The sequence below is a fragment of the Silene latifolia genome, chromosome 5 (assembly GCF_048544455.1).
Source record: "Silene latifolia isolate original U9 population chromosome 5, ASM4854445v1, whole genome shotgun sequence".
Taxonomy (NCBI): Eukaryota; Viridiplantae; Streptophyta; class Magnoliopsida; order Caryophyllales; family Caryophyllaceae; genus Silene; species Silene latifolia.
The window spans coordinates 51988125-52006475 of record NC_133530.1 but is presented as its reverse complement, the minus strand read 5'-3'; the positions used below and the strand labels follow the sequence as shown (position 1 = coordinate 52006475).

The following is an 18351-nucleotide window of genomic DNA, read 5'->3' as shown; positions in this document are numbered from 1 at the left end:
CTGGTGAGATCTGAGGGGGTGGACTTTCGTGGCTTGATTTATATTCCAGTCTTGGCTTCGACTTTCGTGGCTTGATTTGTGGGTGAGATCTGAAAGGGTGTGAGGTGGGTGCCAATGGTTGAACATGGGAGACTCGTTAGAGGTGAATCAAGTCAGTTGGTGGTGTGAGTTGACAGCAGGAGCGGAACCAGGATTTATATATCTAGGGCTAAATTTTTTTTTTCAAGGTTCAAATTCAATTAAAAGGCTTACAAGTCGATATGTATACATGCTTTATTGCTTTTACACAATATTATTATAGAGTACTTGCTAGTTTCATACCCGTGCAAATTGCACGGGTCTGTTTTCTATAATTGTAAATTTGCAATGTACGTGTTAGTAGTAATTAATAATTCCGGTATATAGACGCGATATTGCATATGTTATATAAAACATATATTATAAATGTCATAACTTTCATTCTTATAGATAAAATTTGTATTTTACTCCCTTCGTGATATAGTTTTCTTCTCACTTCTCATATTATGTGAAGCAAATTTTAAGAAATGGAAGAAAACATAAATCCAGAATTAGTATTACATTTTAACTTTAGATCAATCAATTTTCATTTTTTCTTCAAATTATTTGGAAATTAGATCTTACGTCTATATTACCTGCGCATTTCACATTGTTCTTACGACCGATGTATCCAACCCTTAGAGTTGGCGAAGTCACATAATTTCATTGTGTTACGAAATACCTGGTTATTGACTCGACAACTATCAAATTTCTTAATTTAGGCCCACCATCAAGCACACAAATTTGAGGATTATTTTATATTATATTAAAATAACCGACAATAGCTACATATCAAATGCTACTACTTTTTACAAAATAGTACCCCTCCTATTAACCTAGATGTTTAAGTTTCATTAAAATAGTGTCTCATCGAATAATATAAATGTAAAATCTAGGTGAATATGTACCTATTATAAAAATTTCGAGTTGGCAAAATACGGATTTATATCCAAATAACGTAGTAGAAAAGTTTTTAAAAGATTACACAAATAGGCGTTGAACTACCCGTTTCTAGGCCTAAACCATCTTGAAGCCCGTATGTATTTGGCCCGTAATTACTCGACCTAAAATACACCCAACCCATATTTTTTCTGTATTTATCCGCTCCCTAACTCGCTCGTTTAACCCGTTTGTTAAATCCAACGTTATCTCATGTTCTTTAACTTAGGTTCTCAATACACTACAATATTAGATCATAGAAAGAAATAAAGAAAAATATTAATTTAAAAAATGTGTGTGTGTGTGTGTGTGTGTGTGTGGGGGGGGGTGTGGGGGAGTGGTGGGGCCCACCATTGCTTATTTTTTGGAAAAAAAAAATGCATATGACGTGATTTCATGAGAATGCTTTAAATGTCCTTGTATTAATAAGTGAAAATTACAAATTACCACCTATTATTTATCGTATTTTTCAAACTACCACCTAGTATTTCGTTTATTTCAAACAACCACCTACTTTGCACCGTATATATCCAGACTCCCACCGTATTTCATTCCCGATTATCATTTAACTTAATTCCCGACTCATTAAGTGAATAAACTATAAAGTGACCAAAATACCCCTATTTTTACTAACTCCAAAGACTCATTACCATCTAATTAAACACAAACAAAACCAAACTTAAACCCAATTTACAATCAAAATCTATTTTATCTTTTAAGAATAAAAATCCAATAATCAAAACTCATGTTTCAAGGGAAGCAACAATTGATCCATCTTACACAATCTCAAAGAGGAATTTGTATGTAATTTACGTTGAATTGCTAAAAACATTCTACAAAATACAACTCCACCAACCCCTCTTCCCTTCTAGTCCACCTGACCACCGCCAACCATGCCATCGTCGGCCATCATATCGGCCTCTTTCCTTCTCTTCCTCTTTCCACCCTCGACCTGCTGCTGCCGATGATGACGAGCACCATGACGTCGATCACGGTGGTTCCGGGCTCGTAAGCACGACGGTGTCGGGTCAGTAGGTAGTGGATTCGCCTGAGATACATCGAACGCGTAGGGCTCGAACCAAAACGACCCCAGATTTGACTTGATTCGGCTCGGGATTCGGTGTGGTGCTTGACTTGGTTGCCTCCGAATTGCTGGTGGTGTCGTACCAGGTGGTTTTGGGGTCCGACGAGTTGGTTGTCGACATGGTTTTTTATGTGCCGGTGGTTCAATGGAAGAGGCTCAATGGTCGACCATGTTGGTTGATGCTGTTGTTCGGAGTTGTTTAGAGGTTAACAAGGATGGAGCCCGGAGTTGTTGGTGGTGATGGTGGAGTAATAACAGTTTGTAATTTAAGGATATTTTTTTTGACTAGATAATTTGATGGTGATGAATGATGATGAAGAATTATTAGGGGGTTGGTGATGAACTTGTTGATCTTTTATTTTTGGTGGTAGTATGTGTTTTGAGCTAGTTGAAGTAAGGCTATTTTGGTCTTTCTCTAGTTTATTACGGAGTAGTAACTTAATGAGTCGAGAATTAAGTTAAATGATAATCGGAAATGAAATACGGTAGGAGTCTGGATATATACAGTGCAAAGTAGGTGGTGGTTTGTAATAAACGAAATACTAGGTGGTAGTTTGCAAAATACGATAAACACTAGGTGGTAGTTTGTAATTTTCACCATTAATAAAGATAAGATTTTGGATATTAACTTTACATTTTATCAATTTTTTAATACTCGTATACTAAATTAAGTGTTGACAAACCACTTAAATTGAATTTGTAAAACGATATTAGTGAACTTCATTTCCAGTGATGTACTTATATATTATATTTTTTAATTTCACGTAACGCACTTGTTGGTCCTAAAATGATGTACTTGTACGTCAATACGAGTTAAAAAGTTAAAAATACATGAAAATGAGATTGAAAATGAAAATTGGAAGAAAATAAGGGCATAAACTTAAGCAATTATTATTTGTTTTGGTAGTACTTACTCCATCTGTCCTAATCATTAGTTAACCTTTGCTTAAAATATAAGGTAAACAAATGATTGAGAATGACAAAATATTATTTAGTGGGTTCTTCAAAAAAAAAAAAAATATTTAGTGGGAGGAAGAAAAACTAGAAAACCAAAATAATTCCTATCTCGTTCCGCATCCCAGCACCAAAATCTGGGGTCTATTCGTGCTAAGATGGGTTCCAAGGATACGCTCGTGTTCAAAAGGAAGAAATAACTCCCTAATAATCTCTGTATTCTACCCCACACCATCGAACAAGATCAAATCAGTCACAAGCATCTCGATATCCACATTTCTCCTTGGTGAAATAACCATCCTAGTTTGAGTACCTCCCAGCCACGGGTCTAGCCATACTCGAGTCAACAACCCATCACCAACACGCCTCCAAATCCCGAGCTGTATAACCTCTTGCGCTTCTTGATAAGTGCATAATTTACATTGTTTTACCCCTTATATTAGCTCCATTTTACATGTCATTTAGCACTTATCATAGTGTTTTGAGCTAATATTTGTTATTCTAGTTGCAATTGCTTGTTTTCACATGTTTTGTAGGAGTTTAAGCTTTTAGGAGCTAAAAATCTAACAAAAATGCAAGCTAGAGTGCAAAGGCTAAACAAGACCAAGTATTAGATTAAGTATATGAAGTTGCATGGGTTTTGCAAGAAGATTTAATGGATTGAAGTAAGAAATTACAAATGAAGTCAAATGCAAAGTCAAGCTCAAAATGAAAGTCCAAGTTAAGGTGAAAGCATTGGATGCTAAGGAGCTTTGGATGCTAAGAATATAGAGCATTACCGGGTGATTAAGGAGCATTAAAACATGAACATAGAGATTCCTTGAGCAATTAATCGAGGAATTAAGAAGAAATACCCGGACGACCACGCCCCCGATCGGGGCTGGCAACCCCGATCGTGGTTGACCCTCTTTTGCTATTTTACGTTATGCCCCTATTTTCTTATAAATAGGGGCCTTAATCCGTCATTAGGGTCATCTTATTCTTACGTCTCATACACTCTATAATAGCCTTAAGCAATATTTCTCTCATTAGTTTTCATATTAGTTTTCAATATTGTTAAGCTTTTAGTTATCAAATATTTGGTTCTTTATATAGTCAAGCATTTTGTTCTACTTTGTTCTTCCTTACAAGTTCATTTCCATTACGGTATTTCTATTTCTAGTTTACTACTTTACATTTCTATTTTAGTTATCGCATAGTTTATCATCAATACTTTATTTATATCACACTAGTATCATTCTTATTTCATGTTATATCATTTAGTTTATATCATTTCTACAATCATGTTTAGCATTTATTATAACAAAGTTTGTAGTTTATACTTTAATATAAGTAGCTAAATTCCTTAGTCTAGGGACTAGGGAAGCCATGCAAAATCAAATACATAAAATGTTAAATTAGGTTGATATAATATTGTCCAATTGTTTCAACCACATGTTTGCACCTTAATGTTTAATGTTTGTTTAAGGCCTTATTCATTGATTAAGTTTGTTCATTCGTTCTAAAAGTGGAGAGGCACGGAATCGAATTAGACTAAGCATGTGTAGTAGGACGACCTAGTCATGGACGAGAGTTTCTCTAGGACCCGGTCTATGGTTGACACTAATACAGTAAGGTGGGTGTCTCTAAGCCTAAACAATTGACAATGTTATTTATACCGAGTTTATCATAATCATATATTTACCTTTGCATGTGTGACCCGACTCCCCTAGATTCCCTTTTATCATATAGTTTTCATATTAATATTTGTTAGTCATCAACCAAACAACAAACAAACCCAAAACGAAATCGACCTTGATAAGAATCTTTCCCTAGCATTTCACAACGCAATTCCCGTCTCCTTGTGTTCGACCCCTATTACTATATTAATTTGTGTCTAGGGTAATTATCTTTGCATACGTACACGATAAGCCTTTTTAAATTTTGGCGCCGTTGCCGGGGAGCACGGTTTTATTGCGTTTTGAATTGTCGATTTTTATCTTGTTTTATTTTGTCTTGAGGAACACCTGTTCCTTGAGACCGTTATTTATCATTTTCTATAAATTGTTGTCTTATGCCCAGGTCCTCTCGTAGTGGAGATTTGCTTTCACCGGATTCCAATCCCGAGAAAACCTTTAGGAGAAAACGACGTTTTTGGAAAGAAGTGAAAGAAGCCGCTTCTCCCGTGCAAGTTGAAAGTGCTAGAAAGTCTTACCTAGACGATCTAAAAGTTCTTGAAGAGGAGGAGGTTTCAAGTTCATCATCTCCACTACCACCACCATCTTCAACCAAAAAGATGGTGAAACTTTCCGATCACTCAAAGCCCACCGCGGCCATGCTTTCGGCCGGTATCACAACTACTCAAATTACCCGCCGGAATTCGAGATCAAGCCGGCTTTTTAGCCTTGTTGAGAGGAAGCAATTTGGGGGAAGTCCTTTGGAGGGTCCCAATTTGCATGTGCAAAATTGTTGCGATTATTGCTCCATGATCCATCAAACGGGTGTCACTCAAGCTCAAATAAGAGAAATACTTTTCCCTTTCTCTTTGAAGGACAAGGCCAAGCTTTGGATCAATAGCCTTGACCTCACCGCTATGGCAATCACTAATCGGGAGACGTTGGCTCTTGCTTTCTACCAAAATTTTTTCCACCGGAGAAAACTCAAACCTTGAGGAGCCAAATCACCGGATTCCATCAACAAGCTCTTGAGAGCTTATATGAGGCTTGGGAGAGGTACAAAGAATTACAAAGGCAATGCCCACATCATGGGCTAGATGATTGGTTTCTAGCTATAACATTCTACAATAATGTTGTGCCGAGTCCCGAAGGATTCTTGATTCCGCTAACAATGGGTGGTTTGATCGAATTGACACCGATATTGCTCATGCCATGATCGAATCTATGGTGGTCCATGATGCACAATATGTCAATTCCCGAAGTGTGCCACTCAAAGGTAAAGAAGAATCCTTCGACAACTCCGTCTTGCTAGCTCAACTTTCCTTACTCCAACAACAATTGGTGGAAAGAGATTCCCTTCAACAACTCAATACCGTGTCTTCTACAAGTCAAATCATTGTTTGTGATGGTTGCGGAGGTACGGGTCATTACACCGCTCATTGCCAAACTCCTATTGAAGAGGTAAATGCTTTTCAAGCTTTAAGACAAAGTTCTTATCCATCGGGTACATTTTCCAATACATATAATCCAAATTCAAAATTTCACCCGAATATGTCTTATAGAAGCAACAATGTGCTTAATCCTCAACCTCAACCTCCACCACAACAAAATGCCTATGTTCCTCAACAACAAAAGTATAATCCTCCACCGGGTTATCAAAATCAACAAAGGCCCCCACAACACAATTACCAACAAAATCAACCCCCACCACAAAATGGCCAACAAAACAACCAAGGAGGAGGTAAACTTGAGGGCTTGATAGCCCAAATGCAAAAGGAATTGTTGGCTCAAATCCAAAAGAATGAGCAAGCTCAAAATGCCGCAATTAAAATGTTGGAGCAATAAATGGCTCAACTAGCCTCATCTAGCTCTTCAAGGAAAACGGGTCAACTACCCCCTCAAGGTGAGCAACCACATGCTACCCTTAATGCTATCTCCTTAAGAAGTGGTACAAAATATGACGGGCCACCTATACCCAAAGAAGATGAGGAGGTACTTGTTGAGTTGGAGATTTCTCCAAATGGTAAAGAGAGTGAGGATGTTCCAAAGAAGGTGGATAATCCACTTGTTGTTGAAAAAGTCAAAGATGTGGAGGATGCTCCTCCAAAGAAAGATGTTGAAGCAAAGGTGCCGGAAAAAGTCAAAGTGCCATTCCCTCATAGATTGGCAAAGTATCAAAAGAATTCTCAATTCGGTAAGTTTATGGAAGTTGTGAAGAATCTCCAGGTAACCGTTCCTTTTACCGAATTAATCACTCAAATTCCATCTTATACTAAGTTCATGAAAGACATTTTAACTAAGAAGAGGACTTTTGATGAGGTTGAAACGATGGCTCTCACCGCCGAGGTAGCTTTTTTATTTCATGCACAATTGGCACCTATCAAATTGATAAAACTTTATGTGATTTAGGTGCTAGTGTGAGTGTAATACCTTACTCTATTTATGCTAACCTTAATATGGGAGTCTTAAAATGCACTAGTGTCACGTTGCAAATGGCGGATCGTTCTATAAAACGCCATTTGGGAGTTTTGGAGGATGTTCTCGTTAAGGTTGGTAAGTTTTTTATTCCGGTTAATTTTATTGTTCTTGACATGGCTGAAGATGCCCAAATCCCAATCATTTTGGGAAGACCCTTTTTATATACCGTGGGTGCGGTAATTGATGTTAAGAACGGTAAAATTACATTGGAAGTGGGTGACGATAAGGTCACATATAATTTGAACCATGCCATGAAGAGTACCATGATTGAAGAGTCTTGTTATTCTATTGACATTTTGGATGTTGTTGACATTGTTATAGAAGACTCTACACCTCGATCTTTATCTAAAGATCCCTTGGAGGAACTCTTGCTATTGTAATATTTTGCAGGCGATGATGAGATTGGAAATGAGGAGATTGATACTTTGGAGCAAGAATTGGATGGAGAAGAGCTATCTTTTGAGGAAAGCTCACAATTTATAGGTTTGGTTGCTACACCTCAAGTTGAGGTACAAAAACCCGAACTTAAGCCCCTCCCTTCAAATTTGAGGTATGCTTTTCTAGATGATGAGGAATTGTGTCGGATAATCGTTAGTACTAAATTAGATGAGAGTTAATTGGCTAAATTGCTTCATGTCTTAAGGACTCACAAGAAAGCCATTGGATACAAACTTGACGATTTAAAGGGCATAAGCCTCGAATTTTGCATGCATAGAATTAATCTTGAGGAAGATCATAAACTATGTGTCCAAGGTCAAAGACGACTAAATCCTAACATGCAAGAAGTGGTAAAAAAGGAAGTGCTTAAATTGTTGGATAAGGGAATTATTTATGCAATTTCCGATTCTAAATGGGTGAGTCCGATCCAAGTGGTTCCTAAAAAAAGGGTAACCACCGTAGTCAAAAATGATAAAAATGAACTAATTCCAACTGGAATTGTGACGGGTTGGAGAATGTGCATTTACTATAGGAGGCTAAATTTAGCCACCAAGAAAGACCACTACCCATTACCTTTTATTGACCAAATGTTGGAGCGGTTGGCATGTCATAAGTATTTTTGCTATCTAGATGGTTATTCCGGGTTCTTTCAAATACCCATTCACCCAAATGACCAAGAGAAGACCACATTTACATGTCCCTATGGTACCTTTGCTTACCGTAGAATGCCTTTTGGTCTTTGTAATGCCCCGCCACTTTCTAACGTTGCATGATAAGCATCTTTTCCGACTTTATCGAGTCTATCATGGAGGTGTTTATGGATAATTTTAGTGTCTATGGTTCTTCTTTTGATGCATGTTTGGCTAACTTGTCTAAAGTGTTGAAGCGTTGTGAAGAGGTTGACTTGGTGTTGAATTGGGAAAAGTGCCACTTCATGGTGAATGTAGGAGTGGTGCTTGGTCATATTGTTTCGGAAAGAGGAATTGAAGTGGACCGTTCTAAGGTCCAAGTTATTGAGCAACTACCCCCACCGGTAAATGTGAAGAGTGTAAGACGTTTCTTAGGCCATGCGGGATTCTACCGCCGTTTCATTAAAGATTTTTCTAAGCTTGCAAAACTTCTTACGGAGCTTCTTTTAAAAGATGCTCACTTTGTGTTTACTAACGATTGTCTTGAGTCTTTCAATAGGATCAAGACGGCTTTGATTTCCGCACCTATCATCCAATCACCGGATTGGAACTTGCCATTCGAGCTCATGTGTGATGCAAGTGACTATGCGGTAGATGCCGTGCTAGGACAAAGAAAGGACAAGGTTCTCCATGCTATCTACTATGCTAGCAAAACCTTGGACGCGGCTCAAATCAACTATGCCACCACGGAGAAAGAGCTACTTACCATTGTCTATGCCTTAGACAAATTCCGCTCTTACTTGATCGGTTCAAAAGTCATTGTTCATACCGATCATGCCGCACTAAAGCACCTCCTAGCCAAACAAGAAGCTAAGCCAAGGTTGATACGATGGATCTTGCTCTTGCAGGAATTTGATCTTGAGATTAAAGACAAGAAAGGGGCCGAAAATGTTGTTGCCGATCACCTATCCCGTTTGAAGTTCAATGATGGAGGTATTGAGTTACCTATCAATGATTCTTTCGCCGATGTTTTGATGATGTTGGAAGCCACCACTCCTTGGTATGCCGCCATAGCCAACTATCTAGTTGGAAGATAATTGCCACCTAACCTTTCATATCAACAAAGGAAGAAGTTCTTACATGATGCCAAGTTCTTCCTATGGGATGATCCAAATTTGTTCAAACATTGCTCCGACGGGCTATTTCGGAGATGTATCCCACATTGGGATGTGAAAGGGGTGCTAGAAGGATGCCATTCTTCTCCTTATGGTGGTCATCATGGACCATCCAAGACCGTTGCAAAGGTGTTGCAATCCGGCTTCTATTGGCCAACTCTGTTCCAAGATGCTAAAAATTTCGTGATGGCTTACAATGCTTGCCAAAGGACGGGTTCCATATCAAGGAGGCACGAGATGCCTTTAAATGGTATCTTGGAAGTAGAGGTATTCGATGTTTAGGGTATAGATTATCAAGGACCGTTTCCTTCCTCATAAGGGAATCGGTATATTTTGGTTGCCGTTGATTATGTCTCTAAATGGGTAGAGGAAATTGCTACTCCAACAAATGATGCTCGTGCCATGATCAACTTATTCAAGAAGATCATATTTTCGAGGTTTGGTGTTCCAAGAGCGGTCATTAGTGATCGTGGTACTCATTTTGGTGAGAAACAACTTGATGCCTTATTGGAGAAATATGGAGTCTATCATAGAAGATGCTTGGCTTATCATCCACAAACTAGTGGCCAAGTGGAGGTTTCTAACCGTGAGATCAAGTCCATACTTGAGAAAGTTGTTGCCAAGTCACGAAAGGATTGGAGTATGAAGCTCGATGATGCCTACCGTACTGCATATAAGACACCTATTGGTACCTCACCATTTAGGTTGGTCTATGGAAAGGCGTGCCAACTTCCCATTGAGATGGAACAAAATGCTTATTGGGCGGTTAAGGAGCTTAATATGGACCCGAAATTGAGTGGAGAGAAGCGGTTATTGCAACTCAATGAACTTGATGAATTCCGCTTACAAGCCTATGAGAGCTCCTGTCTCTACAAGGAGAAAACAAAGAGATGGCATGACAAGAAGATCTTGACCAAGGAATTTCAAATTGGTGATAAAGTGTTGCTATTCAATTCTCGTTACAAGCTATTTCTGGGAAAATTACGATCACGGTGGTCCGGTCCATATACCGTCACAAATGTCAACAAGTTAGGTTCCGTTGAAGTGATGACCACCAAGGGCGAAAAATTCAAAGCAAATGGCCATCGTTTGAAGCTCTACCATAAGAATGTGATCGTTGGTGTGATAGAGGAAATGACCGTTCAACCTATACCAAAGAAAGCTTAAACCGACTCAAGCTTTTACGCCTTGCGGGACGTTAAACCAGCGCTTCTTGGGAGGCAACCCAAGCTTTTTAATTGCTTTTATTTATTTTTGTTTTTAATTTTCCGCAATTTAATGTTTTTCGTAGATTAGTAATAATATGCTAGACTTGACGATGTTTCTTTTTGTGATTTACAGGTGAAAATGAAGAAAATAGACTTAGAGGAGAAAATAGCACGCTTCCCCATGCAAGAACCCCGTTCGGGGACGTAGTTTTCGAAAAACGAGACGAAATTAATAGAATAAAGAAGCAAAGGGAAAAGCAGCGAAGACCGGTCAACCCCGATCGGGGTTGCCAGCCCCGATCGGGGACGTGTGTTTGTATTTTTGTGGCTCTTTTCTTAAACACGGGTAAGGCGAAAATCTTTCTATCATTCTAACACAACCCGACGGTACTCCTCTACTTTATCTCTATCATATTTCTTCATTTCTTCACTAAAAATCACAAGGAACACCACTTTCTTCATCATTTTGCAAGATTCAATCAACCATTAACATCAACAAGTAAGTTTCTCTTCCTTTTCTCTTTAATTTCATCTATTTCAATCAATTTAATCAAGTTTAGCAAACCCTAACTCAAATTGAGGGAATTTGATTTTGTGCTTATTTGTACTAGAAATTGATTGTAGAATGCTCTATTCATGTGTATAGTATGAATTAGTTCACTAATTCGTTCTATTATATCTATTTGGATGAATTTTGGTTTGCCTTAAGATGAATTTTTGTCTTAAATTTCAGAAAAATGGCACCAAGAAGACCTCCTACCCAAGGTGCTTATAAAAGGAGAAGAGGTGAGGCGGAATCCTCCCGGGCTGCGGAGGATGTGCAAATGGAAGAAGTCCAGGAATGGCAAGACCCGGATTTTCCCGGAGTAATTTTCAATTCACAAGCGCAATATAACAACTAGGTCATCCTAAGGAGCAAAGGTATGAAACCGACTAAGTTAATTAACCAAGCTTCTTTAAATAATATTGGAATTGAGAAAAATGTTAAGACTTTGTTTAAAAATCTTGGTATGAAGCGTTGTTATACAATGGATTATAAGACCTTTCCAGAACTCACCCTTGAGTTCTTAAGCTCTTTTGAGTTTCATAGGTCTAGGAGACCCAGTTTTGTGCTTTTTGTGACCTTCCGATTGTTTAATGAGGACCATAGAATGGACCTAGCAGACTTCGCTAATATCTTCCAATTGCTCCATAGAGACTTACCTACCGAGTCACCCACCTCTTATGACCCCGTTTTGACATGGAATGCCATTTCTCAATTCCCTTTTCAAAGTTGGGACCATTGCCCTCATCAATATATACAGTACCCCAACATTCGGGTTTGGCAAAGGTTTATGGGATGGACCTTTTTTGGGAGAAATGAGCCTCACTCGGTGAGGAAAGTTGAGGTGGAGATCTTGGGTACTTTCTTGAATGTTAATGGTGAAGAGAATTGGGGGATCAATATCCCCTACCACTTTGCGGTCCACTTGACCAAACAATGTAACCCAAAGAATAGTTGTATTGTCTTAGGAGGTTTGGTTACTAAGATTGCTCACCACTTTAGTAGGTTCAACCAAGAAAACACCGATTTGAGACCATTGCTTTTGTCTAGGGAAAAAGGGGTTGGGCTTGATTATGAGTATTTTCTTTCTTGCAATTGGTTTAGGGATGCTCACCCTAACATGATTTGGAAAATAGGTAGGCAAGACTCCATTAGTCTACCCGAAGAAAAGAAAGAACTTAAGGCCTTAGTTCACACTAAGCTTTATCATGGGAGTGCCCCTTTTACTAGACCTACTTACCACTTGCCTCTACGAGGTGAGACACGTACCACTGTTGAGCGGCTTGAGGGAGGTTAACCCTCTCAAGCACGCCATTCCACCTCTAGTATTCATTCACCCTCTAGTCTAGAAATGATGGATATGATGCGAGACTTGAACTTAAGTGTTAATACAATCCGTGATGACCAAAGACTAGCATTACATCCCATATATGATCATTTTGCTAGGCAAAGAGTAATCCAACCCGCGGGGCCACACCCTTCATTTTATACTTATCCCTCGGGTGGATTTCCTCCTCCCACTCCCCCTCCTAACGATGATGCAGATACTTTACTACATATGCTCCCGGTCTGTATTTTTGTGGCTTGGATTATGGAGTTGAGGCATTACATGGAGACTATGGTGGATATGGAGGGTATGGTGGTTATAGTAGTTATGGTGATGGTCTACGTAGTGGCCAAAACATTGGTGAGTATGTCACTCCTCTTCAAGAGGATGATTCTAGTGGAAGTGGTCAACAAGGTGAAGCAAGTGGAAGTGGTAAGAAGAAGAAAGGAAGGAAGGGGTTCAACTTTTGGCCCTTTTCTTAGATGAATGATGAAGAAGTCCCCTGAATATATGCTAGCTTGGGGGGAGGCTATAAAGTCTTGTAAGTTTTCTTTGCTTTGCATTTTAGTTTAGGTCTTTCAACCCATTAAATATGACCTCTCGTCCTTCTTGTTTTGTGCTTTGAGCCATTCTTATGGTTTCGTTGGGTAGTTTAAATTGTTGGCACATTGAGGACAATGTTATGTTTAGCTTGGGGGGAGATTGCATTTGCATATAGTGTAGTTTGCATGTAGTGTTGAAAATTTGAAAATTTTTGAGAGAAATTTATGCTTTTTGCTTGCTTGTAGCCTACTTTCCTCTTTGCTTATCCTAATGATAGCCTTTAGCTAATGATTTGTTCTTACATGATGGGATAATTGCTACATGGGGATGTCTTGACATAGTAGGTGGGAGATGGAAAATGAACCGAATAGGCTTGATCTTGACTTTTGGCAAGCTACAAAATGGTAAGGTAGAACCTCTTTAGACCGATGCATCCATATCCGGTCTCTCTTAGGTGAGTGTAGATGTCTCCTTATGATGTGTGTTTCATCAAAACGCACAACTATGGTTCTCATGTCATCTCTTTGTAAGCATGCATTCATTTATTATAGCATTTTGGAGCCATTCACATGATAATATTTGCCTTCTTGACCCCTTCACAAACATTTATCCCTAGCTACATTATAATTTGCCTACCTTGTTGAGCTAGTAGCTTTGTTTGGTCTTGTTTGGGTGCTCAATTGGGATTTGTTTCAAAGTTTGGAAAATCATGTGAGCTTGGTCTTAATGCTCAAGAAAGAAAAATGAAAGAAAAAAATGATGATGAATTGAAATGAAAAATCAAGAAAGGAAAAGTTGAGAAAAAAAGAAATGAAAAAAAACATGAAATGAAAAAAGAAGAAGTGTGAATTGAAATGAAAAAAAAGAGAAGAAGATGTTGATGTGAGAAACTCTCGTGCATTATTTACATATTTTGGAGAGTTTGCTTATGATTCAAATTGCAAATTGGGTTAGAATTGGGATTGAGCATCCTTACATTTGGTTGTTGCTAGCTTGAAATTAGCTCCACAATCCACAATTCTTTTTTCCCCCTTTTTTACCCATTACATATTGCCTTCTTCCACCCATTTGGATTCTTTATCATGCTTGTATTTGATTGTTTTGGCTTACTAGTTTTGATTGATTACCATATTAGATTGCGGGCACATTGTTATAAGTCGAGGATAGTCAAGTGTTTATTCACAAAATGTCCTTTCACATATAAAAGAGTTTAAGTGCACCATGAGAGTCCATAAGTCAAAAGATCATGCAAGAGCTTAAAGGTTCATTTCGAGTTTTCCATGCTACGCCGTCATGTAAATCTCATCCATGTTTTTGCTTTATTCCTTGCCCATGTTGTTTCGGGTTTCTAAATCATTATGCTTAGCTTGTTTTAGGGTATTGCAATTGATGGGATATGGTTTCTTGCTTGGGGACAAGAAAGGGTTTAGCTTGGGGGAGTTTGATAAGTGCATAATTTACATTGTTTTACCCCTTATATTAGCTCCATTTTACATGTCATTTAGCACTTATCATAGTGTTTTGAGCTAATATTTGTTATTCTATTTGCAATTGCTTGTTTTCACATGTTTTGTAGGAGTTTAAGCTTTTAGGAGCTAAAAATATAACAAAAATGCAAGTTAGAGTGCAAAGGCTAAACAAGACCAAGTATTGGACTAAGTGTATGAAGTTGCATGGGTTTTGCATGAAGATTTAATGGATTGAAGTAAGAAATTACAAATGAAGTCAAATGCAAAGTCAAGCCCAAAATGAAAGTCCAAGTTAAGGTGAAAGCATTGGATGCTAAGGAGCTTTGAATGCTAAGAATATAGAGCATTACCGGGTGATTAAGGAGCATTAAAACATGAACATAGAGATTCCTCGAGCAATTAATCGAGGAATTAAGAAGAAATACCCGGACAACCACGCCCCCGATCGGGGCTGGCAACCCCGATCGGGGTTGACCCTCTTTTGCTATTTTACGTTATGCCCCTATTTTCTTATAAATAGGGGCCTTAATCCGTCATTAGGGTCATCTTATTCTTACGTCTCATACACTCTATAACTGCCTTAAGCAATATCTCTCTCATTAGTTTTCATATTTGTTTTCAATATTGTTAAGCTTTTAGTTATCAAACATTTGGTTATTTAATATTCAAGCATTTGGTTCTACTTTGTTCTTCCTTAAAAGGTCATTTCCATTACGGTATTTCTATTTCTAGTTTACTACTTTACATTTCTATTTTAGTTATCGCATAGTTTATCATTAGTACTTTATTTATATCACACTAGTATCATTCTTATTTCATATTATATCATTTAGTTTATATCATTTCTACAATCATGTTTAGCATTTCTTACAACAAAGTTTGTAGTTTATACTTTAATATGAGTAGCTAAATTCCTTACTCTAAGGGCTAGGGAAGCCATGCAAAATCAAATACATAAAATGTTAAATTAGGTTGATATAATATTGTCCAATTGTTTCTACCACATGTTTGAACCTTAATGTTTAATCTTTGTTTAAGGCCTTATTCATTGATTAAGTTTGTTCATTCGATCTAAAAGTCGAGAGGCACGGAATCGAATTAGACTAAGCATGTGTAGTAGGACGACCTAGTCATGGACGAGAGTTTCTCTAGGACCCGGTCTATGGTTGACACTAATACCGTAAGGTGGGTGTCTCTAAGTGATGTGACCATAATTTGAGCACATTTAGTCCCCGAATTAGCCTTGTTCCCATGCTTTTTAGTGCATATTTGGGTCATTTATTGTCTTTAGTCCTTTGTTTTGCATATTCTTTGAGGTTTTGTTTCCTTGGTAGGAAAGGAGTGCAAACCTTGCATTTTCATGGCAAAATAGAGCTAAATTGATTGAATTCAATGACCAAGCATCAAAGAGAAGACAAGACTAGAAGGCCTTTGTACATACTATAGTAGATGGGCAATGATGAGAAAAGATCCTTGCATCTCCGAGGAAATTGATGCGTGTATTTTATATAAGGTTTTTACCTCATTTTTACACGCATTTCCGTACTATTTATGTAGCTTCTAGCTACAAATACCCCCGAATATTCTACTTTAGTTCGTTTTATATAATTTGCAGGAATAAACCAAAGAGGAGCTAAATCGAGCCTAATTCGTCCCAATTGCATGCATTTATTGAGAATAAGGAGCCGGAGCTTGGAATCTAACACTTGGAAGACACGTGAGCTAGTTTCGGAAGGTGCTTTAATGTCTTACGTGCCAAGATAGCTCGATCGAGTAGATTTTCTACTCGATCAAATGCTTTATATATTGGAAGTTGCTCGATCGAGCAGTTTGAGTATACACAAGAGAAGACATTGCAAGGAGTACTCGATCGAGTGGTTTATTTCCACTCGATCGAGAGGTTTGATGGTTAGTTGCTCGATCGAGTGGTTTATTTCCACTCGATTGAGTAGTTTATCCTTCTTTAGTTTATTTTCCGCCTAATTTGTATGGGCTTTTGTAATTGGTCCATAGGTTAGGTTTAGGAGAGGATTTTTCGTATGTTAAAAGAACAGTAGACTGCGTAACTCCTCTCATTGACTTTTACTCTACCTTTGACTACTGTTTCTTGGATTTAGCTTTCTTTCTACACTTTTGCTACTTAAATTTGGATTGCGATTGGTACTATTATTCTTCTTTAATTCCTTAATCTTAATTATTGCTTTATTTACTTCTCTCCTTTATTGCTATCGTAATTGCTCTATTCAATCATTATTAGTTTTGCTATTATGTTTGATTCTTTTTATTATCTATATGTTGTTATTGTTAATTCGATAATGACGCGTAGCTAACTCCCTTCTGCTAAGACTAAAGGGGATCCATAATTATGAAGGGATAGTAATCGATTTATTGGGTTAATGCTGGTGTGATCTTTGTTGTTAACTGCTGCATTTATCTGTATCTGTTTAATTGAGTCGACGCAATTAGGCATTTATATCATAGTGAACCTTGACCTGGACCGAAAGGTTGGAAAAGGCGAGACTAGTAGCAAACAATAGGGCATTATAGTTAGGGCGAAAGCTAAGCTATTTGTGCTTTAGGGCGAATTGAGACCGAAAGGAGATATTCACTGCTCCTCGACCGTACCTGCATTGACCTGAGACCTAGATTACTTGACCGAATGATTATGGTGAACCGTCTGTCTTAGCTGTTTTCTCTACTTGGTTAATATTTATTCTCTTATTCTTTCTTCTCCATCCTTATCATTAGTTTAGAATCAATCAATTAAAACCCCCCAATTTGGTTACCGTGACGAACTTAGACAAAGCTGACATTTTCCCATCTCCCTGTGGAGATCGACCCGACTTCCCTAGCTATATTAGTTAGAGCCAGTTGGTTATTTTTGATAGGTATACGACTGCCCTGTCAAATTTTGGCGCCGTTGCCGGGGAGGTGGAGCAATTTTGTTGCTTTATTTAAGTTTGTTTCTCGTCTCAAGGAATTTATTCCTTGAGACTATCTCATTTCTGCAAAGTTTTTGATTAGTTTTGCAGGTTTTCTGTTGCTTTGTAAACTCTGTCTGCCCAAATGCCTAATTTAGCCAGCCATTTAGAGCCTAATGTGGATTCCCTTCCAAAAGGTTTCTTACTACCCACTACTGAGTCGGGAACCTTTGGAATCCACCCATCCTATATGCAGCTGGTTGAGAGAAATCTCTTTAGGGGGGTACCTGAAGAAGATCCATGCAGGCACATAGAGCTGTTTACGGAGTATTGCTCTACCATTCCCCTTTCTGCTGGGGTGACACAGGACAAAGTGAAGGAAGTTCTCTTTCCCTTTTCTTTAGCCGATGATGCCCGAGAATGGTTGAGAGATCTTGATAGGGAAGCAGCCGGTGTAACCGACTGGAGTTCTCTTGCTTTAGCCTTTTACATGTGATATTTCCCACCGCAGCGCACCAATGCGTTGAGAGCTCAGATTAGTTCTTTTGAGCAACTGCCTACTGAAGATTTGGATGGGGCGTGGGCGAGGTTCAAGAAGCTCGTCCGTTCTGTGCCCCACCACGGTTTCAAACGTTGGTTCCTTTGTACTCAGTTTTACAACGGACTATATCGGAGCCAGAGAGTTATTCTTGACAGCGTAGCTAAAGGGAGATTCACGAAGAATGTTGAAGATGACCACGGGTGGCGTCTCATTGAGGAGATGGCTATTCATGTCTCTGAATGTGGAAATCCCCGAGGTAGTGAACAAGTTAATGAGTTGGCAACAGCTGCAGTGGAAGGTCCGAGCAAAAGTCTAGGTAATGTGGAGATTACAGAAGCCATAGGCGAGAGTGCACAGGTTTGTTCGATTACTGAGTATGTGGAGCTATG

The 18351-nt window shown here is 38.5% G+C and overlaps 1 non-coding gene across 1 annotated transcript; it reads right to left on the bottom strand.

Annotated features, from left to right (window-relative positions):
- Positions 1 to 5676: 5676 nt before the first annotated feature.
- LOC141658010 (small nucleolar RNA R71) lies at positions 5677 to 5784 on the bottom strand. Its single transcript, XR_012548921.1, has one exon. It is a non-coding gene; the product is annotated as a small nucleolar RNA R71 (small nucleolar RNA).
- Positions 5785 to 18351: the final 12567 nt, after the last annotated feature.